General features: G+C 41.4%; 1 protein-coding gene across 7 annotated transcripts in view; it reads left to right on the top strand.

Annotated features, from left to right (window-relative positions):
* The window catches only part of unc5a (unc-5 netrin receptor A), a 197,699-nt gene that overhangs the window by 50,901 nt on the left and 120,399 nt on the right, over positions 1-26,399 (top strand). Inside the window, exon 1 of one of the 7 annotated variants that reach the window (XM_077532747.1) lies at positions 11,022-11,281. The exons of the other annotated variants lie outside the window; for them this stretch is intronic. The gene's annotated coding sequence lies outside the window, so the exon portion shown is untranslated. Of the gene's footprint in view, positions 1-11,021; positions 11,282-26,399 lie in introns of those variants that run through there. 7 annotated transcript variants of the gene reach the window in all.

Genomic DNA, 26,399 nt, shown 5'->3' with positions numbered 1-26,399 from the left:
CAGATACCCAAGCGGGGGTCCACACCGTCATCAGTGGCATCGATTGTTGTTTATTTGTATGCATTGTTTGGAAACTGGGCTCGTTTTAATTGGCGGAACATCTCACCATGATTGAGTTTTCTCAAGTATTACAGATTGGGGGAATGGGTCGTTCCATACCAAAAAAATGGGCGTGGCCCTTTCTTTAAACCCTTATATCTCCGGAACTACTGGGTCAATCTTAAAAAAAGTGGCATTGCTGGAAAGGGAATTCAACAAGGATGACAAATCTACAGTTCTTAATTAAATTTTGTAACTTGATCTTGAAATTGAGGGGGGGGGGGGGGGGGGGGTTGTTTAGCAGGATTAAGGAATGAAAGTATCTACACCCTCAGGTATTTAATGATAGCTTATGAGGGCATTGATAATAAAGTAATAAAAATATTCAATAAAATATGCACCACTTTTTGAAATTGCAGGTTTATAATCCATGTTAGATCCCCTTCCCAACAATACAAGTTTTTCAAAGGTTGACCCAGTAGTTGCTGAGATATAAGGATTCAAAGGAAGGTGGCCACGCCCCTTTTATTGCCAAAAACGCCTAAATTCGGCAGGCCGTAGCTCCCAAACCCCTTCTCCAATTGACCTCAAATGTGAGATTTACTGTTGTCTCATCACTATAAACAAGCGCACCAATTTTCATTCCAATCAAAATCTGCTTGGTGATTTGGCAGGGAACAACCCGGATATCAATATCAATATGTAAATAAGACTCACAGCTTGTAAACAGCATACATATTCACTGACTGCACTAATGGTGTCTTGAGGGGAGCTTAGTATGCAGATTGATTGCGTTCTCTTGCAGTGAAGGACATTAGCCAACTCTTCACATTCCACTTTTCATTGTTAAATTTATGTCGGGCTTTCGTTTTACCACTAAGATGAGGTCATTTATTTTCAATCATATTCGATATTTCTTCCCACTCAAGGCAAGCACAAAGCCTCAAGGCACCGCCGCAGCCCCCTCAAGTCTTTTGTGGGCGTATCCAGTTTTTTTGCCACTCTGTAGCTTGCTTTCTGTCGGCTGCCTGTCACTGCTTTGTAAATTTTTCACAGTAATTTGTCCTCTGGGATCGGACTTCAGAAGCTGTGCTTGAAAAGTAAAATAATAATGTGACACGCATTTTGTGGTTCAATACTTTTGTACTTCAATGACAAGTCTAGATAAAAATAAAGATCAAAGTTGTTTTTTTTTTTTAATGATGCGTGGTAGTTGTTGTGTAGTCAAAGTGGAGCAGAAGAGCTCATCTTGTGAACTCTTAAACAACTAATTCAGGTCCTCTCTGACACTACGCGGTCATTGTTCTTAATAAGCTGCAATGTGCAGGAAGGCGATTTGCCCTCACTTTGTTGCAAAAACAACAACAAAAAACAACTGGTTGTGGCTGAACTGTGGCTCGCTGGGAGTACAAATTATTCTAAGCTGTAAATTAGATGCAAATGAATCAGTACTCATTAACTGACCTAGATATTTATTTTAATAAGTGAAGGATGTATTTTTCCTTACTTTGATTATCTTTGATGATCTTTTTTAAATTGTGAATGATATACATAGCATGTCTCCATTAATATTTAGTACAGTGGAACCTCTTTTATTAAAAAAAAAAAAAAAAAAAGCCACGATGTACATTTCACAATTTGACAAAGTAGCATGTTTTGGGAGTTAAGATCGAAAACTTTCATATGTTTACAACCAAACAGATGCATTGTGAATTCTGGACATTCATCAAAACATTGAAGAAGATTAATTGTTGCTCTTCCTACTCGTATAAACTGAAATATTGTATGTCATTTAGTTGTATAACCACTCGCGGTGCAACAATTAATCGGCAACCAATCAGTTATCAAATTAAATGATCATTATTTTTGATAATCGATTCATCATTTAGAGACCTACAATTGTCTAAATGCTCAGAATTTCAGCCACTTGACAGTAAATATCCTCAAATTCCATGAGTCCTTCGACCAAACCAATAAACAAATCATACAAAAAATAAAATAATTAAAAATAATAATAATAATAATAATAATGTCAAAATGAGGACAAAGTCCTGTTTTCGAAAAAAGGATAGAACTCAAAAAATAATTTTCAAAATTTGATTCAATTGACAAAATAACGAACAGATGAATTGATTAATAAAATAACTGTAAATTGCAAGCAACCCTAATAACCAATTTTTTCTGAAAGCTGCTTTTCATCTGTGCTACATGAAGTCCATCGATTTCTGGCCCTTGTGAGATGGGTTTCCATCACATTTCGGACATTCAAAAAAAAGCATTGAATTATTACGTATCAAAAAGCTGTTACTATAAAGTTAAATAACAAAAACCGATTTGAATCGGAAAATCAATTTAAAAGATGTAATTGCACTGAATCGAACAAAATCGAAATGTAAGATACATATTGAATCGCCTTACTGGAGAGTGATATATTTGAAGCAAATGCCACTTTTGCAGTACAAACAAGTTCATCCTATGTATATAAAATGACATCTTCATTATATCAAACCATATCAAATGGATTCATAATCCCACTGAATCAAACTAAATCAAATCATTCCACTTTAAAATGGAACCGACCTCGAACTACTAACGATATGTACGAGATACGTATCGAATCGTCTTTTGTTGGAGAGAAGCACACCCCAAATATTAGTTAAAGGGATACTTCACTTATTTAGCCCAATATAGCAATAAAAAGTTCATATTTTGTCTATAATTAATTTGATACTTTAATTATTTTTCACGTACAATTAATACCTTTACAAACACATTTTGCAACTTCCTGTCGACTGAAAATGACATCACAAGCGCTCAAGTAACCAATCACAGCTCACCTGTTTTCTAGGTTTGGTCATGTGACATTCACAAGCTGAGCTGTGATTGGTTACTTGAGCCCTTGTGATGTCATTTTCAGTCGACAGCAAGTTGCAAAATGTGTTTTAATAAGTACTAATTGCACATGAAAAATAATGAAAATAAATTTATTATAGGCAAAATATTAATGGTTGACTGCTACAAATGGCTAAATAAGTAAAGTATCACTTTAATGTTTTCTGATTCATACTGAAAAACATTTAAAAAAATTTTACTTGATTAACTCCTTCACTCCCAGCCATTTTCACAGAAGTAATCCCATTCGCGCCCGGCTGTTTTACTGAATTTTGACTGATTTTGCAAGGCCCACATAATATTGTGTTCAATTGCTATAAAAGTAAAGTCTCTTCTTTCATCAGGAAAAAAAGTATGTTTCTATCTGTTTCCGTTTTGCAGCAATTAGCATTACAATATAGCTAAGTTTCATCAGTTTTCACAAATCTATTTTAAAAAACTAAGTAATTGAGCTTTTTTCTAGATGGCCCTGGTTGATCTCCTTTGCTATGCTGCCACCTGCTGGCCGTTTGTGTAATAACTACCATTTCTGCAACTGTTCTTTGCAGTTGAGAGGCTGCATCAAAGCCTTCTGGATGCTTTCGCATAAAAAAAACAAAAACAAAACAAAACGTATAAATACGTCTTTGGGACATTTAAAACATAAAACAAAAAATGTATTTACACGTTATTGGGAGCAAATGAGTTAAGAAGCGGGTGGACTTTTAATTTGACTTTCAAGGTGCAACTGCAGATGGAATTAAAAAAATGACTGGTGACAGATATCCGTAACAGTTCACACTGACAATTGCAGAAGTGGAAATGTCAAGTCGCGTATTGAGTCAATTAAACATCGCACGGCGCCTCTCAATAGGACTGCTGCCGCTCACCTCTGACTCATTAAATACTCTCACTCGCTTTCCATTCATCAAAGCATCTGCTATGTATTCCATGACAATGGCGACGGACGCACGGCAGAGCGCGTTGAGGGCCAGTTGCTGGTTTTATTTAGCGCGTTGATATGCTCGCGGAAATTCGGAGCCGTCGCAGGGCAGCGTGGGCGACTAAATACGGCATGCTTGTTCTCATTGCGGGCGATTACTTATCTATTGATCGTTGTTCAGATGGATGCATTTAGAGTGTGACAAGTGCTTTAACAACCCTGGAACCTAATGATCCTCAACATTCCAGGCCCATGTTAAATAATGTCCAATCTCTCCATCCCCCCTCACGGTCCACCTTGATTGGTTGTCTTCACAGCAGAAGACCTATGGCCACAATTATATGTAACCACTCCTGACTGCGGCAGGTGACATGTAATAAATACGATTAAGGGCTGCGGAGATCCTTTTGAATACTTCCCGGCCCTTCTCTTGCCGCTCGACGGTGAAAGAGCAATGAATTCCCACAGATAGCGCCGCACTGCTTCTACTGCTTTTTTTTTTATACTTAAGCTGCTCAGGGGATTCACTCGCACACTCTGTGTGTACACACACCCACACATCACACCCCATAACACAGTGCCAGCCTTTTTATTGTTCGTGCCAGGCAGGGGATAAACCACAGCCGAGTGTTGCAGGCGGCTCCTCCACGTGAAAATCCGGAATACCTCAAGACGGCAGTTTGCTTCTCTCTCTCTTAGTGTAAAGCCTTTGAACAATCCAACCACACATTCCACCGACTTATTTTATTTCTTTTTTTTGGTAGAACTTCATCTCGGATGCCTCTCGTGTAGCCTCTGGCCAGCCAAGTCAGTCAATTTCCATATGTCACTAGTGGGAGAAGTATGAAGTCTAATATCTTTTTTTTTTTTTTTTTTTTTTACTCGTATCTGGAAAGGGAATTGGGATGCAGTGGCTGTTGCAGAAATGCTCTTGCTGATGGTTTGCACCAGTAAATTGTAAATTGACAATAGATCTGATGGTGAACAGTTTAACATATTAAAGGTGCCTTGTGCCGATTAAAAAGGTAATGTGAAAACTTTTTCTACATCATACATGATCCACCAATGCCCAGATGAGTACAAAGAGCCCTGACTGTTTTACTCAGACTGCATCTATCAGCTTTCATCTTCCCTTACAGTAGAGTGTGCGGACTACCACACATGCCACAGTTTCTTTGGTGAGGGCAGGGGCGGAGTTTTTCTTACCTCGTTTGAAGTCATGTCTTCGTTTGTCAACTGTGGCTGTCATTTTAAGATCGTGCAGGTACTCACACGCGCACAATGAATGAGCCTAACACAGATGCTGCAGTTGGACTTTGGGCCAGAGGTGGCAGTCTTGAGTTAAAAAAAAAACAAAAAAAAAAGTAAACTGCACAATGATCCTTTCAAAGAGGAAAATCCCAAAATTAGTTCCTATGTTTAAAATGTCACGATACAGATATATTCTAGGTAAAAACGTTTGATTTCAAAATGTGCAAAAACATTTGGGAAAATTTCAATTTGTTCCAACTGTAAAGGTGCAACAATTAATCAAGGAATCAAAAATTAAACGACTATTACTCGATATATTTTTTGTTGATAACCGATGAATCGTTGGGGTATCTTTGAATTTGTAATTGTCCAAATGCACAGAATTTTAGCTCATCCGCAATAAATATTCACCAATTTCTGTAGTCTTCCATGAAACTGGATTGTTTAGAAACTTTAAAAAAATGATACATTGTTGTCTATTTTCCTCACGTTACCGACCAAACCATTTGATTTGAAATAATCTCCTGTTTTTGAAAAAAAATATTGAAATTCATCGTTTAAAAAAAATCGGATTCATTGATTAATCGAAAAAAAATGACAGATTGATGACTGAAATAATCATTAATTGCAGCCCTATTTCCAAGGTTTTCTAATGGCGACTGTTAAGTGCTTTCGTCCGATCAAGAATAATCACTCACTTTTCACTAGGCCCCACTGAATCGGCCTTTTCAGCTGTTTTGTCTCATGCAAATGAAATACTGCTCACCATATTCTCACTTAATGTACAGATCAGTCCCTGTGGGGACAGACATTGACAGAGAAAATCAGTGGGGAACATTATTTTCTACATTAGCCAAAATATTTGTTCTGTCACGGTCCATCAAAATTCCGAGGGGCTCACTCATGGACACATTTTTGGAAATTGGCAGCTAATGAAAGATTTACTTGGTTTGGTAATTTATCACTTGGGTCGGTATATGCCCTCTCGAGACCCAAGTATTTGTACACAAGCAATTAAAAAGACAATTATGTCGCCTTTAATGGGAACAAGTCATTATTTACTTAAATGCTGAAAAACACACCTCAAAGTTTCTAAAAAAAGCTTTTTCAGATGTTTTCCTAGAAGGTTGCAGCTAAATACAACACTCCATTTCTCTCAATTGCTTCTTGATTGACAATCCATTCCATGCAATCAGCATAATTCTCGATGATTAACGAATCACTTGTCATGTCTATTTTCTTGTTGTTCTCGTTCTCATCTTGTGTATGTCTTGAAAATATTCTTCCATCAATATTGTCATACTTGGGACATCCTTAGCCAGAGCAAAGATTCTTGAAATAAGCATGTTGTAATTATCTCACTCGTCACATCCACATGCTATAATTTCAAGTCTCTAACACTTATTTTGAAAGTGACAGTTGAAAGACATGTTTTGACAAATTGAATACTGAACCCCCCATTTAGACAGCCCATTTAGCTTTGGACTACAACAGGGGTTCGATGAGTCAGTCTCAGGAGTTCAGTGGAGGTCAAGAAGTGATTTCTTTATTACCGTATTTTCCGCACTATAGGGTGCACCGCATTATAAGGCGCACTTTCAATGAATGACATATTTTAAAACTTTTTCCATATATAAAGCGCGACAGTAGAGGCTGGGGTTACGTTATGCATCCATTAGATGGTGCTGTGCTAAAGGGAATGTCAACAAAACAGTCAGATAGGTCAGTCAAACTTTATTCATAGATTACAGACCAGCTTTCTGACAACTCCATTCACTCCCAAAATGAATATAAACAGCTGTTTTATTATTTTCTCTGAGGTAAAGTAGTAGTATTAGCTAGCGATCCAAGATGGCAGGATCTGCTGCGCATGAGCGTCACCGATAGCGTCTTGACAGCGAGACGTGTTGCGGCTCAATATTAATCCATATATAAGGCGCACTGGATTAAAAGGCGCATGGTCAGCTTTTGAAAAAATTGAAGGCTCTTAGGTGCGCCTTACAGTGCGGAAAATATGGCATTTTAAACCCTCTATGCTGTTGAGCAAAAAGTAAGTGGCCATACGAATATGTGCAGTATGGATTCCCATGTATAACAGACATTCTGGTGTTCCACAGGGTTCAATTCTGGGGCCTCTGCTCTTTTCATTGCATCTGCTGCCCTTGAGTTAAGAACCACTGGATAAATGTTGGTTTACTGAGAGATGTTATTCTTTCATTTTGATATTTTTAATGAAGGTGATTTCTGTCACTTTGAAGAGAGTTAAACAACCCGGAATTTTGTGAACTGAGTGACCCGAAATGAAATCTAAGTCAGACTTATTCATTTCTCAGCGCGTTCTTACAAGTGATGCGAAGGAGGATATTTTTTAATCAAAGAGGCTCATTTCCACAGTGCAACACGTTAAATAATCCACTGCAGGATTTCTGTATTGCTTCTCTTACTGCTTTCTTGTCTCATTTTTTATTTTTGGCATGCTTCTTTCAAACTCGCCCCGCCCCTCCGCCCCCATACAATTGGATTCACTCGAGGGTGTTTTCCATTTGCACTTTACAAAAGCGCAGGAGCCCCAAACTCCCTCTGCGAGGGACTAGTCCCCGAATAAGCACAAGCTTGGAAGTCGACGGACACTGTGGCGCGTCTATGAAAGAATACAGTGATAGCCGAATCTCCTGCTGAACAAGAACATTTGCCTTCTCTGCTCTCATTTGCCGTGATGATTTTCCTGCTGAAAATCGATGATTCTCTCACTTTCGCAAAAAACACCTCCTTGGGGTGTGTTGAATTGGTTCTGCCTGCGGCAGTGATTTCAATCAAGACGTGTTTAAAGACGGGCTTTTCCCTATTGGAGGGCTACATGAGGTTAAATTAGAAAAAAAAAAAAAAGTGCATTTTTTTGCATTACAATTAACTCATGTTGGGACGTACCCTCGCGGGTGCGTTCTCGGATGATCAGGTGTAATCACGGGCAACACTTGACCTTTTACTTTTAACGTGAGTTCAAATTACTGCGGTTGTTGAGAAGCTAAGTAGTGTAATAGTGAGCCGATGCGCGCGCATGCAGCCGGCGACTCTTGTTGACCTTCACCAAACGCAGCCGTGCATTTGCAGTGCTTGCACATCTCAAGCGTTGGGAGATGAATGAGGGCTGGGAGGAGAAACAACAACTTTCACACATCGCTGCAGTGAAAAGCCGGTTTGCGACTGCTTACAATCACTTGGACCTCCAAATCCAGAAGTACTTGGAATATTTTTTAAACTATAGCTGTGAACAAGTGAGTTTTTCAGCAAATAGCTTGAAGTAGGCCAGTTGCATCAAACATACTGCAGAACTGGCCCGTCGGGGGTTCCAATCTGGCCCGTGAGGACCAAACACAAACTGCAGTTTTTCACAAAAATTAATTGTTCTTGCATATTTTTCCCAATGGCAATTTAAATACATTCTGAAATTTGGCTGTTCCTCAGGATTTGATGCAAGGAAATTTCAGATTAATCAAATAACAAATGGAAATGTTTTAGGAATGCATATGTCATTATTTACACACACAAAAAAAAAATTAAATGAGTTTGACACCCCTGGAGTTGGGTGGCCAGATTTGTAAAAATGAAAAACCGATACACTACCACAATTTTGCTGAAAATAATAATAATAAAAAAAAAAGTACAATAAATTCTCAGCAGGAACTATGTATAACAACATATTTAATCACTAGTCAATATGGTGAACGACGGTTAGAGAGGAAAGCAATGCCAATTTAGTCCGTCGCGATCAAAATTTGATTTATGGCCTCATTCGCTTTGATGTCCTTTGAGTCCTTTGATGACGTAGGATGAAACGATAAAAAATTATCGATCGGGGGTCAAGAGGTCACGATCAAAGGCCTGGTATGACGTAGGATGAAAGGGAACGATAAAAATGAGGGTTAGGGTTAGGATTTCAAAAAGAGAGAAGTGTGCCTGTGTGCCTGTGTGTGCAATATGGGGGGAGGGTGGGGCGGGGGGGAAGGAAATGGCTGGTGAGGGGTGTGCGTCTGTATGTCTGAGCAGCACGAGGATGGAAATGAATCGAGCATGATAAACCTCTAGGGGGGGGGGGACCCCCAAGAAGGAGATTATATATGACCGCTTTTGATAAAAATGTAAGAAGCGACGTGGTAGGCCGATATGATTAATCCCAAGAGGGGGGGGGGAATTGTAAAAAAAATCGAATCGTCAAAAAAAAAATCGAATCGTCGAGAAAATCGAAGCGTCCCAAAAAAATCGAATCGGCAATAACAATTGAATCACCCAAAAAAAATCGAATCGTCAAAAAAGCGAATCGGCAAAAAAAAAAAAAAAAAAAAAAAAAATTGAATTGTCCAAAAAACGAATCGTCAAAAAACGAATCGTCAAAAAAAATCGAATCGGCAAAAAAAAAAAAAAAAAAAAAAAAAAAATCGAATCGCCGAGAAAATCGAAGCGTCCCAAAAAAATCGAATCGGCAATAACAATCGAATCGCACAAAAAAATCGAATCGTCAAAAAAACAAAATCGAATCGGCAAAAAAATCGAATCGTCAAAAAATCGAATCGTCCCAAAAAAATCGAATCGTCAAAAAATAAAATAAAAAAATAAAAATCGAATCGTCAAAAAAAAAATCGAATCGTCAAAAAAAAAAAAACGAACCGTCAAAAAAATCAATCGTCAAAAACCGAATCGTCAAAGAGCGAATTTTCATAAATCAGTTTAAGAAAAACAAAAAAAAACAGTATATTTCTTAGTTTTTTTTAATATTACAAAAACGTTAGAGGGTAAAATCGTATCGTCAAAAAAATCGAATCGTCAAAAAAATCGAACCGTCAAAAAAATCGAATCGTCAAAGAGCGAATTTTCATAAATCAGTTTAAGAAAAACAAAAAAAAACAGTATATTTATTAGTTTTTTTAATATTACAAAAACGTTAGAGGGTAAAACCATTTTTCACACAGCGCATTCGTATATACAAAACCTCATAAACTTAAACAAAAATACATAGAGACATCCGATGAAAATCGTATAGACACAAAATATAACACGTAGCACTAGCGGTAACAAAACTAGAAACAGAAAAATAACCGTTTATACAAGTACACATCTGCAGAGGAGCTAAAACAACTTGCGCACTCTGCTCATGAGAGTGCCACCAACACCTTCTCTAACCCTAATCCTTTTTTTTTTTTTTTAAATCAGTACATTTATTAGTTTTGTAACACAACAAAAACGTGAGAGAGGGTAAAATTCTTATGTACAACGCAATCTTACATACAACAGCTCAAAAACATAAAATACATAGCTAGACGTCCATCTTGCAAATGTGAAGGATAATTGTTTTTGCTTTGAAATCATTTGGACAGAATGTTTACTGATCTCATAGAGGTCTCAGAGAAACTGGTTGTGCGTTTAGTCAGCAGAGGCGGTGCGGGGGGTGGGTCCATACCTTATGATGTCAAAGAGCGCCAACAGCTTGTTTTCTCAGGTTGGGAGGGTCTGGTGCTTGTAGAGCACAATTTCTCAGAGAGGGGAGACTGGAGGAAAACTCCAATTCGGTCATGTATTTGGTGAGGTATGAGCATTTTCACACAGCTAAAAGCGCCAGAAATTAAATTTTTCACGTTGGTACCCCCTTTAATATTTTATTTACAAGCTAGTAAATATTCTCAGTGGTACATTTGTAGAAAATGTAAATGCCAAAAGCAGGTTTACAACTAGAACACGAGAACACTAGAACACAATTCAATGCACTGACCATTAGCCGACCTTAGCCGAAGCTGCCTGTGCTGTTTACTTTGCTGCTTTCCCGCATTGCAACATTGAAAATATGCCACCAGAAAAGCTTAACTTGTATTGGATCTGACCGGTGATGGCAGCATGAAGCTAGTAGGATTCCATTTCCCATAATTCTTAGACACGGAATCAGGAAGTAGTTCTAGATATGGTATGACAACAACATGTGTGTTATCGATGTAGTTAGATTAGTAATATAAATCGCTATGACAACTGTGTGATTGACCTACACATGGCCCAATCAATTGACATGCTGACTGGACTGCATAAAAAAAGGATGCTAGGAAGGAACTTGGCTGGCGGGAGTCATGACACGAGGCTCAAAAGACAGGACTGTCTTGGTTCATCTGTGACATCCGGTCACCCAAGTACGAGGTTAGATTCCACACAAAAAATATGGTCATTTAGAGAATGGTGAGCGGCAAATAAGTATTATTTGACCCATGTACCAACCCTTTACATTTTCATAATGAGGCTTGTTTGGGTCCTGATATTTACTGTTCGGTGTCCAAACGATTTCAGTGGAAAAAAGGTCATTAAAACAACAAAGCAAAACTTTTGCACAGCTCTGTAATGGCAGCATGTAAAGTACAACGCCATACCGAATGAAGCTGTTAAGTGTTATCGGCTATGCCCATATTTAGTCCAACATGAATCCCTCAGGACTAATCGTGAGCATATCCCGCATGTGTCGGCTGGTGAAAGTTTGACGTGTCTTTATAGTTTGTTCCATTCCCTCTCCGCTGAGTTGACAGGAGCCGTGAAATGCAACTTGCAAGGATGCATTTGGACAAGGATTAGCATTTGCCTTAACTGGTGAACTTGCTAAGAGCCAGACATGGTCTTGATGATAAATGGGCTGCATTTGTATCGTGACTTATTTTATTCATGTTCTCAGGGCTGGATTGGGTCTGCTTTGAAGTGACTCATCTGTTTACATTTATTGAACAAAGGCAAAACTATGTAGTGTAAATACAGCCCAAATGGTTTCATTGTTTTTGGCTCGTTTATTAATTTACTTTGTCCGACACAATGTTGGTTAGAGATGGGTATGAACATTGAGTAATCCATAAATTCTGATTGTTTGGACTTTATTAATTAATGGTGTTTTTAAGCAAGGGAAGAGGTGCTGATTTAATTTAGCCACATGATGTTAGATAACTCTGTGATTTGCTGGCACCCAGTCCAGGGTGTCCCCCGCCTACTGCCCAGAGCCAGCTGAGATAGGCTCCAGCACCCCCCGCGACCCTTGGGAGGAATAAGCGGTCAAGAAAATGGATGGATGTTAGCTAACTACAAACACGTAGCTGTCTTCTCTACTGTATTGAAACAGGAGTTCAGAATCCTGTCACGTGGCCAACCCTAATGTTTATAGAAGATTCACACGCTAAAAACTGGAGTACATTATATTCCGGCAGGGCTTATGGATCTACCCAGCGATCTTCCAATTGTTAAACGTCCTCCAGCTTAGCCATGCTGACCCTCTAACGGCAAATACGGAGCTGCCCACGACTCCACTTTTAGCAATTAGGCCATTCTGTGTTTTGCAGAAGATCTAATCACGTAGTCTTTGGCCGTCCCGTTGCAGCCCTTTCTTTATTAATGGACGGCTTGCTGCTCCCAGCCAGGTGGAAGTGGAGCAGTAATAAATGTGGTTCAATATATCATCCAAAGCACATTACAGGAGAGCTGGGGGTGATTATTCATGCCAGCAGGGGCAGGAACAGACCTTTTGTGGGGTTCATGGGCTCAAACTTGGAAGAGGGCGTCTCCCTCATCTTTCTCAACAGAGTGAGAAAAGTCTCTGTGCCACTGCTGGCTCCATTTATCTCGGAATTCATGCTAAAAAGCCCTGAAGTACTTGGCTTATGACAAATGTTTTTTCTTTCTTCCAAATTTGTATAATTTTGCCAATCTACTTCCCATCCGCTTATTATAACCGTTATCAATTGAGCCACTCACCAATCATCGGCGAACATGCAATTTACAGCGTTTATGTTACATCAAGCCTCTCGAAAAACTTGAATCCGAGAATTAGCATCTCCGACAGGTGTATTCAATCCTTTCCCCCCCACACTAATCCGCATTCTTGGACTCAATTTTGTTGGCGCCGGGGCAGGAATTTGATCATTTTCCTGAAAACGACGAGCTCGTGTGCAGCGGGATGAAGGTAGACGTGCAGTTATGTTTTGGAGCCGGATTGTTTCCGGCCCACGCGCCAGATGAGCCGCAACAGCTGGCCCTTGTGCTCAGCCCGGCCCAGTCGCAGCGCATCAGCAGATCCATACGTCAGCTGACTGGCCGAGAATTTAGCTGCGATCCGAGAGCGGGGGCGTAACGCCGCGCAGGTGATGAAAACGTTTGGCTTGCTACTGAACATCAGTCGCTGTCGCCTCACATGAAGCAGCAGCTAACGGCCGTTTAATGACGTTTACACAACCTGGGACGGGTTGTCCTCGGGCTGGGCGACCATTGCTCTTGGCTAGGTGGGCATAATAACCAATTAGTTGATTGATTGTTCATTGAGAATTGTGACACTTGAAGCAATGGAGACAAAAATGAGTGCGCTACTTGGCTGCGATCAATAGAGGCGCTGTTTATTGAATCCCAACTAGTTTGTAGAAGAATAACACGACATCTTCCCAGGCCGTGCAGACCGCTTCTCGGGCAGCGAATGCTCAAGATGACATTGACTTGCTACATGAGTTCAATAGATCACCAGAGGTCGATTCTCTCGTCCTTCAATAGCAAATTGGAGAAAATGGGTTTACTCGGGTTGGTGTGAGATGTCTGAAGGTTTCAGGACTGATGTCACAAAAGATATTTCAAACCTAAGCGACAACTTTTTTAAGCACTCAGTTTATCAGATCCCTTTTTAGCTTGCATAGTAGTAATAATATAAGGCGCCTTTGTCATCAGCAAACGGGAAATAATAATGATCAACTAATAAGAATAGCATAAATTAGCGATCGACCGATTATCAGCCGGGCTGATATTTGGCATTCGGACAAATATCGGCATCTGACTTTTACAAATCTGGAGGCTGGTAAAGCCTCACTGTGTGAAATTTAGGGTTTTCATCAGGATTTTAGTTCACAGAAAGTTTTTAATTTTCACAAAACCACTTCAAACATTCTCAGTCAATTTTTACTGTCTGCGAAAGACCTTTGAAACCTTTTACAAAACCTGATGAAAACCCCACATTAGCTGCATTCACATGCATTTGTCGCTCAGTGGGATACAGGAAACTTTACATTTATGGATTTATTTAAATTTCCACTTTATTAAAAATAAAAAGGATGCTGACACTGGAAACACTCCCTAGACGTTTTTAGTCTTAAAAATAAAATAATAATAATAATAATAATAATAATAATAATAACAATAATAATAATAATAATAATAATAATAAAGTAAAGAAATTGCAGAAATAAACTTGTTTAGTTTTTAACTTGGCGTAACGTGCTTTTAAACGTGATTTTTTAAACAATGCTGTTAATTCTTTATACGTTTATGATTAAAAGGAAAAAAACATATATATATATATATATATATATATATATATTATTATTATTATTATTATTTTTATTTTATTTTTTTTTTTTATTTTTTTTTTTTTTTTTGTCACGCCGCCACCAGAGTGGCGGTTCATGCTTTTGTTTTCAAAGTCAGGTTCCCGTTTTATTTTGAAAGTATTAACTCTCCTCTCACCCCAGGTCACTTACCCTTCCTGCAGCTCACTGATTACCGGTCCACGCCCATGATCACCACCACCTGTTCCCAATCAACCCGGACATAAAAGCCACCTGCATTCTCCCCTCCGTTGCCGAAGTGTCACATCTCAGTGCATGGAAGCGTCCTCACAGTCCTTGTTCCACAGTCCTCGTTCGATGTCTAGCCTTGCTTTGTCTTGCGCCCTTAGTTTGCCCCTTGTTTTCCTCCCTAGCGGAGCGCCTTTAGTTGTCCCTGTTTTTGAGTGCCCTTGTTTTATCTCCAGTTTGGAGCTTTTTCTGTTCTGCCTTTTTTCCCTCCTTGAGAGGTGTTTTTTGTTCAATTGGATTAAAGTTGCAGCCTTGTTGGCCAACTTACACTCTGCGTCTGAGTCCTACCTTCTCGCTCCGTGTCAGTACACTTCGGCCAGCATGGACCCAGCGGAGAAGTTGGAGGCTGCACTTCGACGACAGGCCGTCCGCCTGTCGCAGACGGAGGAGGTCCAGCAGGCGATGGCCACCCGCATGGGAGAGCTCGTTGGACAGGTGCAGGAGCTAATGAGCCACCTGCGACCCTCCACGCCGGCCATCACGAATCCAGAGACAGCAGAACCACCGATCCCGACTCCAGCCTTGACCGGGGCTGGTTTGAGACTGGCTCCCCCGGAGCGATACTCGGGAGACCAGGGACAATGTCAGGCATTCCTAACCGAATGCGACTTACATTTTGAACTTTCGCCACAGGCTTTCCCCACTGACCGTTCCCGTGTGGCCTTCATGATTTCACATCTGACCGGAAGAGCCAGAGACTGGGCCACCACGGAATGGGCAAGGCACTCCCCGACTTGCTCAACCGCAGCCGGGTTTAGCAGGGCACTTCGTCTCGTGTTCGATCCAACTAACATGGATCGGGAAAAGACTCGAGAACTTAGTAACCTCAGACAGGGCAGAGAATCGGTGAATGACTACGCAATCCGATTCCGATCTCTAGCGGCCAGGAGTGGCTGGAATGACACAGCTCTTTTTGACCACTTTTTAAAGGGGCTTTCCACAACTATGCAAGAGCTCCTATTGCCCGTAGACTTGCCTGGCGATCTGGACTCATTGATCTCATTGGCCATTCGCACCGATCATCGACGGCGAGATCTTTTGCAGACCAGCAGACATCAACGAGGACACGGTTCCGGATTCTTCCGGCATCCGGAAGCAAGAGGCCCTCCGCGAGGTGTCCTTCCCCAGTCACCCACCGCGGGAAGGCCCAGCGAGAGTGACGAGGAGCCGATGCAGCTGGACCGCGCCCGATTGTCTCACCACGAACGCCAGCGACGTCGTCAAGAGGGGCGATGCTACTACTGTGGAGAACAAGGCCATCTGGTGGTAGCTTGTCCCACCAAGAGAGGCTCTCCGGTGAGTACCGCGACTCACCAGCAAGGCAAAAACCGAAAACTCACGCAAGTCACGATTTCCTGCAATACCACTCCCACAGACCTACTAGCTCTCATTGACTCTGGAGCGGACGAGAGCCTCATGGATTGGGGGCTGGTGAAGAAATTGCAGGCCGGCACGGAACCACTTACTACCCACATGAGGGCCAGGGCGCTCAATGGCAAAGATCTATTCCTCATCACGCACGTCACAGAACCACTCGAGATCCACATTGGGCAGCACAGAGAACTCCTTCGCTTCCATGTCTTCCGGTCCCCATCACACACACTGGTCCTGGGTCATCCCTGGTTGCAGTTGCACAACCCCCGCATCGACTGGCGATCGGGGCGAGTCCTAGACTGGGGAGATGATTGTGACCACCATGGGGTGGAGCGGCCAGCGGCAGAGACACCTCCCGCTGCCATCCGACAGGTGTCTCTCGAGAATGACCAGGATTACCCGGACCTGAACACCGTTCCCTCCTGCTATCATCCGCTCAGGGAGGTGTTCAGCAAGACCAAGGCCATGTCACTTCCCCCACATCGATCCTATGACTGTGCGATCGAGTTGATTCCTGGATCTACCATCCCCAAGGGGAGATTGTACTCGGTGTCGGGTCCCGAACGCAAGGCCCTAAACGAGTACATAGACACTTCCTTGAAAGCAGGACTTATCCGGCCATCGTCATCGCCAGCTGGAGCCGGATTTTTCTTTGTGGGCAAGAAGGATGGCTCATTACGCCCTTGCATTGACTACAGTCCTCTGAATGAAATCACAGTCAAGAATCGTTATCCCCTGCCTTTGATGTCTTCAGTATTCGACCAGCTCCAGCAAGCCAAGATATTCACCAAACTGGATCTCCGCAACGCTTATCACCTTGTCCGTATTCGTGCAGGGGATGAGTGGAAGACTGGCTTCAATACTCCCCGAGGCCACTACGAATACTTAGTAATGCCTTTTGGACTCACTAATGCACCAGCGGTTTTCCAGGCCATGATTAATGATGTACTCAAGGACTTCCTCGACCAGTTCGTGTATGTGTATCTGGACGACATATTGATCTACTCACCGGATTTGAAAACCCACCAGCACCATGTCACCCAGGTCCTGAAACGCTTGCTAGAAAACAAGCTCTTTGTAAAGGCTGAAAAGAGCCTTTTTCATGCGGACACCGTCTCGTTTCTGGGATTCATCGTATCTCCGGGCAGAGTCGAGATGGAGCTGGAGAAGGTCAGCGCGGTCCGGGACTGGCCCACACCGGAATCCAGAAAAAAGGTGCAACAATTCCTAGGCTTCGCCAACTTTTACCGTCGCTTCATCCGCAACTTCAGCTCCATCGCTGCTCCACTCCATGCCTTGACCTCGCCACAGCAACGCTTCACCTGGACCCCGGAAGCCAACACTGCCTTCAAGGAACTCAAGAAAAGATTCACAGAGGCCCCGATACTCAGAGTTCCTGATCCTACCCGCCAGTTCGTGGTCGAGGTGGATGCCTCCAATCTGGGTATCGGGGCCGTCCTATCCCAAAGGAGCCAGGAAGATGGGAAGGTGCACCCCTGTGCATTTTTGTCCAGAAAGCTCTCCAAGGCTGAGCGCAATTACAGCGTGGGAGACCGAGAATTGCTGGCTGTCAAGGTCGCCTTGGAAGAATGGAGGCACTGGCTGGAGGGCGCGGAACACCCCTTCATCATCTGGACAGACCACCGCAACCTGGAATACCTACGTCACGCCAAAAGACTGAACCCACGACAGGCCAGATGGTCATTGTTTTTTAACAGGTTTTCGTTTTCTCTAACTTACAGACCCGGAAGCAAGAACGTCAAAGCAGATGCTCTGTCCCGAATCCATGACCCGGAAACCACAACAGCCGAACCTGAACCCATCCTGCCTAGGGATTGCATTGTCGGAACCATGTCCTGGCAGGTTGAAGAGGATGTCAAGGAGGCTCTCCAAGACACGATCGCTCCAAAGGAGTGTCCACCACGACGGCTCTACGTCCCGGAGGGTCTACGAGCGCAGGTGATCAATTGGGCACACACCTCTCGTCTTTCTTGCCACCCAGGTACTCGCAGGACCCTATACGTCGTCGCCCGGAGATTTTGGTGGCCTTCAATGGAGACCTCGGTACGTGATTATGTCAAGGCCTGCCCAGTCTGCGCCCGGAATAAATCATCAAATCAACCCCGGATGGGTCTCCTCCAACCACTGCCGATCCCCTCAAGGCCCTGGGCGGAGATTTCTATGGACTTTGTGACTGGACTTCCCACTTCGCATGGTAAAACCACAATACTCACTGTCGTCGACCGCTTTTCTAAGATGGCCCGCTTTATCCCATTACCTAAGCTTCCCTCAGCCAAAAGAACCGCCGAAGTCATGATCGACCAGGTGTTCAGGATCCATGGATTCCCGCGGCACATAGTGTCGGACCGCGGTCCCCAGTTTGTTTCTCGTTTTTGGAGGGAGTTCTGCAGAGCCATAGGGGCTAAGGCGAACTTGACCTCAGGCTACCACCCAGAGGCCAATGGACAGGCCGAGAGGCTCAACCAACAGCTGGAGACCGGACTACGATGCTTGGTCTCCCAAAATCCGTCCTCCTGGAGCAAGAACTTGGTCTGGGTTGAACTGGCGCATAACTCCTTACCCACCTCTGCCACAGGAATCACGCCGTTCAAATGTGTTCACGGATACGATCCACAGTACTTCGCGGACCTGGAGGAGGAAGCCTCAGTCCCCTCGGTCCTCGCCATGATCCGCCGATGTCGCCGAATCTGGTCAGCAGCTCGACTGGCACTTCAACGTCAAGGCGACAGGGTGAAAAGAGCTGCTGACCGGAGGAGGAGGGTCGCGCCACAGTACCAGCCAGGGCAGAAGGTATGGCTTTCAACAAAAAATCTTCATCTCAAAGTTCCCTGTCCAAAGTTGGCCCCGAGATTCGTGGGGCCATTCCCAGTTGCAAAGACTATAGGCCCTGCCGCCGTGCGCCTTCGCCTGCCTCGTTCCCTCCGCACCCACCCTACCTTCCACGTGAGCCAGGTCAAGCCAGTCCAGGACAGTTCCCTGGTCCCGCCCGAGCCCGCGCCGCCCCCTCCGGAGATGGTGGAGGGGGGCCCGGTCTATAAAGTAAGAAAGTTGTTGGACGTCAGAAAGCGGGGCCGGGGACACCAATACCTGGTGGATTGGGAGGGTTACGGGCCAGAAGAGAGGCAGTGGGTGCCCGCCCGGTTCATCGTGGACCCCTCCCTCATCGACGATTTCTATGAAGAGCACCCTGACATTCCTGGGCCGTCGAGAGCCGGCCGTTGAGGGGGGGGTACTGTCACGCCGCCACCAGAGTGGCGGTTCATGCTTTTGTTTTCAAAGTCAGGTTCCCGTTTTATTTTGAAAGTATTAACTCTCCTCTCACCCCAGGTCACTTACCCTTCCTGCAGCTCACTGATTACCGGTCCACGCCCATGATCACCACCACCTGTTCCCAATCAACCCGGACATAAAAGCCACCTGCATTCTCCCCTCCGTTGCCGAAGTGTCACATCTCAGTGCATGGAAGCGTCCTCACAGTCCTTGTTCCACAGTCCTCGTTCGATGTCTAGCCTTGCTTTGTCTTGCGCCCTTAGTTTGCCCCTTGTTTTCCTCCCTAGCGGAGCGCCTTTAGTTGTCCCTGTTTTTGAGTGCCCTTGTTTTATCTCCAGTTTGGAGCTTTTTCTGTTCTGCCTTTTTTCCCTCCTTGAGAGGTGTTTTTTGTTCAATTGGATTAAAGTTGCAGCCTTGTTGGCCAACTTACACTCTGCGTCTGAGTCCTACCTTCTCGCTCCGTGTCAATTTTATTTTTTTTATATATTTGCTCTTTTACTGAAAATAAATATCGGCTTGAAATATCGATTATGGGTATCCTTGACTACTAATATAATAATCAGTATTTGTATCAGCCTTGAAAAAAAAAAAACAATATCGGTCTGTCACTTGCATAAATTGATTAGTTTTAATGATTAACTCATTCACTGCCTTTGACAAGTATACTTGTCAATTGTATTTTTTAGAGCGGTGCTAAATGGGGGCGAATCTGAGCATGCTCCACTGTAAATATCAAACTTGGAAACAACTTTACTGATGCCCAACCACCGGTAGATGACATCATTGCCCCATTTTATAGGAAATAAACCCAGTTTCAGAGTCCATGGGAGAAATGGCTGTATTGTGGCAAACCTACATTTTTCTGCTGTCAATTATAAAAGAACGGGACGGGACAAAAAGTAGGGAGTCTATTCTGTTATTTGGTAGATTCGGTTTATATATAATTATTGAATGTAATATCACGTGAGTATTGGAAATGTAAAAATTTTCTATAATGACTGGTACTATAGTGAATGAGTTTAATTGCTGTTGATTATTTTTTTGCTTGAGATGGACCGTGCAGACTGTGCTTTTTAGCGTATCTACAGTCGGAGTAGCCAAAATGGTGACCACTAGAGTACAGCATCCCGTGAGTCTGTTCTAAAAATAGCGAACCAGTGATGGAACATTGTGATTTCCTAGGAATGCTGTCAAAGTGACCATTTGGAAAGAGAAATATAGAATCATTGTCTTCACACAATTATTATCGTTAATTGTAAATAATATTGAATAAGATTGTTAAAGGTAGTTAGAGAAAATGCAATATTTCAGAAGTGTGTATCTAACTTGTCGCTCTTCATATTAATTAACCAGTACCCAAAGAGTAGGTCTCTGCTTGAAAAGGCTGGTGACCCCTGATCTACAGTTTGTTTCTTGGACTTGACCTTGCATGTTTTGTGCAACAAATGCAACAGTTATAATTTGATTACATGGAAATATAAATATTTTAGTTTTTAACATGGTTTGGAAGGAAACAATCTACTAAGTTACAGTATCTTAATTTTAAGTGACTTTTTTTTTTTTTTTTTCTTTTGTGGTGCTGCTGTATTATTCTCTTCACAGTGAATCTCTCAGTTGGACTGTTTGATTGCGATCCTTGCTAATAACCTAATAACAGTCTCCACTTGCTCTGCTTTTTGTGCTGTATAGCTAATGACATACCACTTAGCCTACGAATTAGATTGTCCGTCAGTCAGGATCAGTGTGTTTATTAAAAATGTGGATTCATTACAGAACTAAAACAATTGTAGTTCTATTTCGTCCCTTTTAATCATTTTGTCTGCTTGTGACTATTTATTGCTGAAAATTTCTGACAAGAAAACACAGCACAATATAAATCACTCCATATGTCCTCCACTTGGCCATGATAAGACCCAGTGTATACATTTTAAACACATCTTAGTTCAATCAAATGTTCACAATCTCAAGGGCAAAAAAGACAAGATAATACAAAAGTGCAAAACAGAGGCTTTTTGTCACCGACGTTTTCTCTCACAATAGAAAATGGCAACTGTCCTTGAGCCACCTCCATTCACATCTTGGATAAGATTATTGATGAAGCATGTCTGGAAGCAAAAAAAAAAAAAATGGAGTGCATTACTTGCAACCAGCAATCTGAATGAGATGTCTTGATTACCACCTCACCTGTTTTCTGAGGCTTAGCCGTGATTGGTAAAAGGTTACCTAGGCAACTAAGATGTCATTCAGTCGACAGCAAGTGGCAAGCTGGCCGCAAAAAAAAAAAGAAGAAAAAAATCTACATATACTACTCCAGTATTCATTCAAGTGCTTTTAAAGGAAATATTTTTCCAGATAGTTTAGCAATTCAACAAGGCCAGTTTTCTGTTTGTCACCATCACTTTCTTTTCTTCACCACACTCCCAATTGCTTTTATGCACCTGTGAAGGCAAGCCACTGCCATTCCCTTTTTTTCTATCACACGTTTGACGGCCCTCATGCAATCTCTCCATTGAACTCTCAAGCTGGGCTTCTCTTGGCGCTCTCAACTTATTTATTTCTTGTCACCTAATGCTTTGCGGTTATTCAAGCACATTAAGTTTTCCGTGGAAGCCATTTCTACCCGGGTAATGTGGAGCGTGGCCATCACGGCTCTAAATGGATTTGGAAAGGAAGCAAAGAGGAAGGAACCCCAGACGAACTATTGTTGCTTTTGTTTGTGGAGAATTCAAGGAAACGGCCCGCCGAGCTCATCATGTCGACTACAGTAACAAAAACAATCCCACTGACTTTGTTGTGTTTGTCTTTTCTATCCGCGGTTGTCGTAATGACAGATTGAATGGGCCGAGTCACAAAGGGAGGATTTCAAGGACAGCTCGAGGAGTTTTGTGTATTGTGTGAAAGGCCGTAACCCTTCTGCTAAAAGTGAGAGAAAAAAGCCATAGAAGCTCGCCATTGTGCTGCTAAATTCAATTTCTCTCGGCATCAGTTCAGAGCACTTCAGCTTGGTCTTTTGTTGCAACTCAATGTGAGACGATGAGAAGACGGCAAGATGAAATGATCAATATCTTTGGAGGACTTTGAGAAATCAATCTATATTGGTTGTATTGACAGTCACAACTCAATTCATTTGTTTGTGGAAGTTGGCTTAGAAGATATTCACATAAGAGCTTCGCAAACATTACAATAAATCCAAAATGATGTCAATTTTCTTAATGTCATCCCTCGGTTCTTTATATCAAACTCTTTCGGAGTTGTTGCAACTTTTAACAAGCTGTTTGACAAAAAGATGGAAAACAACTTTGTCCCATATCCCAAAGGGGACGTGTCTGGATTGTGTTCATGTGCCCGTAGTGGAAAAAACATCAAAAAGCCGAGTTGGTGTGTTGGTTCAGGTAGCAGGAGACTCCTTCCTGCATTGAATCTAGAATCTTACATTGTGATTGGTAGACATATATCAGTTGCAAATAATATTGAACACAATGTGGCGCCATCGAACAGCCTAGCTCCTCATGAAAGATGCCTTTTATATCAGTACGCCTCGACTGGATGTGGGTTTTTTTGAGTCCGGTTCTGATATTTAGCATGATAAAATTATACTTGCCAATTAATCCTTTGAGTAATTTTTAAAATATGTAATGATTAAAGTAACTTTTTGGGGGGGGTTGTTTTTTTTTGTGGTCACTTACAACAATAGATCTGAATTTCAGGCAAGAACATTCAACTATTTTACAATCTAATAATTTTGTCCTTTAGTATTTGTTTAACTTTACAAACGGAGAGAAAATTGGGAGTTTTTTTTGTTTTTTTTTGTGGTGGGTTTAAATGTTGAAAGTAATTTTATTTCTCTTATGTAGTACTGTGTTTAAAATAGGTCAATTTTAAAAGAGCTAATATTGGTCAATAAATTTTGTAATCATTTAAATAAGCCTCCATAAAAAAATAGTTAGTTTAACAAAGTGGTAAAATTTTGAAATTAAAAGGTCTACAGTGTGTAGAATTTTTTTATTTGGATTTTTTTTATTTTTTTTTTTTATCAATTTAAAAAAAAATGATCACATCAATATCTCATCATCTATTTATATAATCGTCTAGTAATCACTGATTATATTACATATTAGATAGGTTGTACCACACCTTACAGAAGACTGACATGTTTCGCCGCCAGCTTTCTGCTGCGGATAGCCGAAAGAAGAACTTAGCGAACGTAGTATTTGGTGGTAGGCTTGCGAAGTGTGGTCTCTCTCGGTTGTTCCATTCTATTAATTCACCACTCGATGGCATAAATTTCTACGCACTGTCCCCTTAAATACATATCCATAAATAAGACGGATTAGCAGTGCTTGGTTGTACATAAACAGATCTACTCGTAACAGTTGGAAAACAAGAGTTTTGACGAGTAGCAGCATACACCTGGGATGTTGTGATCTCATGCAATATCGTGCATCCAAAGTTTGGTATGATTTACAGAGATTTTTTATTTTTTTTTCCTTCATATTCAACACGTCTATTGCAAGAGTCGACGTGAAGTTGAGTTGTGATGTAGCAGTAGAAGGATTGAGAGTGTTCCATTATGTCGGCATCGGCAGACATTGCCGAAAGCAACTTAAAGCCTCAAACATTACATCTGATCTGCAGGGTTAAAACAGAACAAGTCCTGTGCTCAAGTGCACCATCCTCTGTCATCTCCTTCTCCTCTTTATACATCAGCCTTGTGATGTTGCTGCAAAAGACAAATTAGCGTGTCGGAGAGAGAAAACAGTTGAAGTACAGGCTCACTTTTATTTTTTTATTTTTTTTTACCCAATGTATTCCCTTTCATTTTCACCTCACTGATGTGTGCTCCGCGTGAGAACAGATCCGTACGTATCGACCTCGAATAAAGTGAAGATGTTGGCCTTTTCATTTCTTATTACATCCTCAGGTGGACGCCCGCCCGGTTGGCCCCACCCTTTGCACGCCCCTGGTTAAATTGTAAATATGAAGGTGTAATGTGGAGTGAGTTTGTAGTTATTTTCATTATTACTAATTATTTACAGTTCTTTCAGATCAAATCTTATGAGCGTTTATAGCAGGGGTGTCCAAACTTTTTCATTTGAGGGCCACATACAGAAAATCAGAAGGACGCAAAGGGCCACATAATGTTATAAAAAGAAATTGTGTTTAGTCCTAAAAATTGTACAAATAATTGCATATTTAGAAAAATGTTACAGTATATAAACCAATTGATTTGTAATATGACAGTAGGGTTATTATAGTTTTGGAATTTTTCATTTTAGTTAGTTTTTATTAGTTTTCAGGGTGGTTCTGGTTTTATTAGTTTTAGTTCTTTAATAAAAGCTTAGTTTTAGTTTAGTTTTAGTTAGTTTCAGTATTATTAGTTTTTGTTTTTTTCTGCTGCTGGATGACGTCACTCCTGTGTGACATACTTTCAAATGTCATTATTCCGGTTGATATCGGAATAAATCTACTAAAAATCACACCAAAGACTAAAACGAAGGACATTTTTGATATAATTATAGTTTTAGTTACTTTTGTAAACATAAAATGTAATTTCAGTTAGTTTTCGTTTTTTAAAAAGCATTTTTTTTTTTTTTTTTTTTTTGTTAACGAAATTGTTTTTTGAATTTTAGTTTTAGTTATTTCATTTAGTTAAGTAAAATAACCTTTTATGGCACCTGTTTTTCGACACCCTCCCTTCTTACTTTGACCATCTCCAAACATTTTTGTTTTTATTTTATTTGAACTGAGTCAAATGCCATTTTTAGCATATATCGTGGGCCACTAAAAAATGGACGACGGGCCGCAAATGGCCCCCGGGCCGTAGTTTGGACACCACGTTATTTACAGTAAATAATCAATACCAAAACAGTATGCTAGCTTGGTAGCAACTAGCAATTAACGGCGAGAGAACACTAGCTGCATTTGACCTGTTCTTTTGAATTTGACTGCTGTGAACTGTTTTTGTGCCCATGAGGCTTATTTTTATTCACCTCGAGTTAATCTTTCGTGTTTGGGATCACACATTTTGCACTCTGAGGTATTTGAACTTTTCAAGCAATTAGGAAGAGGGGGCTAAGTTTTCTCTAATAGAGGATGTTCTTCGCAAATGATTTGCATGTAAGTTTGGCTCTTCCACTCTGCCGGTACTTTCAGTTGTAGTGTCAGGAGGATGCTGGGAAAAAAATTGAATGATTTCTAACCTGTTCACTTTGAAGTTTGCCTCTTACGCACGTTACGTCTGCCTTCAAATGATAGCTTAAAATGCACAAACATTTCAGATATGCTTTAGAGGGAACGTCATCAGATAACCAGGCTTGTCTTTCATCTATAGGCACGTACACATAATTGTATATACATAATTCTTTGTTATCATTCTCTTTCTGGTCCTAAACAGCTTAATTTATTTCCGTGTCATGTGTGGACTGGCAATCATATCTTGCTAAACGTGTTTATCCTTGATATTGTACATCTGCATCTTCTGCATCTTGTGGCTCTCATTATTTTCCTCATGTTTGGATTATAGTTGGCATGCTATGTAAGGATTTTATGTAACATGTAGGGAGACGATGGATATTATTTCATATTAGCATTTGCGTTTTCAAATCATGATGTACCATACGTAATGTGCGTTTTCCCCTATTATGGCCTTGAAAATCTTCAAGTCCCGGTGCCCAGAGGAAGAATCGCATTGATTACGACGAGCGCCATCATCCGTTTTAACTACGCGGCTGAAGATCATCAAAGCTAATGACGTTCCCATCATCCTCTGCTGCTTTATGCTAATCAGCCCTTGTCAGCTTGCTAACTACGATTGTTTGCGCACTAATCTGTTCACCCGGATTCCACATTAACATCTGACATGAGCATGTTATTTAGGTGCATTATCTGGATAATAACTTTGGACCTATGAACCTGTTTATTTGCTTCTGTAATTAGGAAATTTGAAGTGGATCCAGGATTTATTTGTATTTTTTTTTTTTTTTTGCTTGTATTTGTAATCAGTGGCC

Source organism: Festucalex cinctus, chromosome 9, assembly GCF_051991245.1.
Source record: "Festucalex cinctus isolate MCC-2025b chromosome 9, RoL_Fcin_1.0, whole genome shotgun sequence".
Taxonomy (NCBI): Eukaryota; Metazoa; Chordata; class Actinopteri; order Syngnathiformes; family Syngnathidae; genus Festucalex; species Festucalex cinctus.
This window is presented reverse-complemented; position numbering and strand designations above follow the sequence as displayed.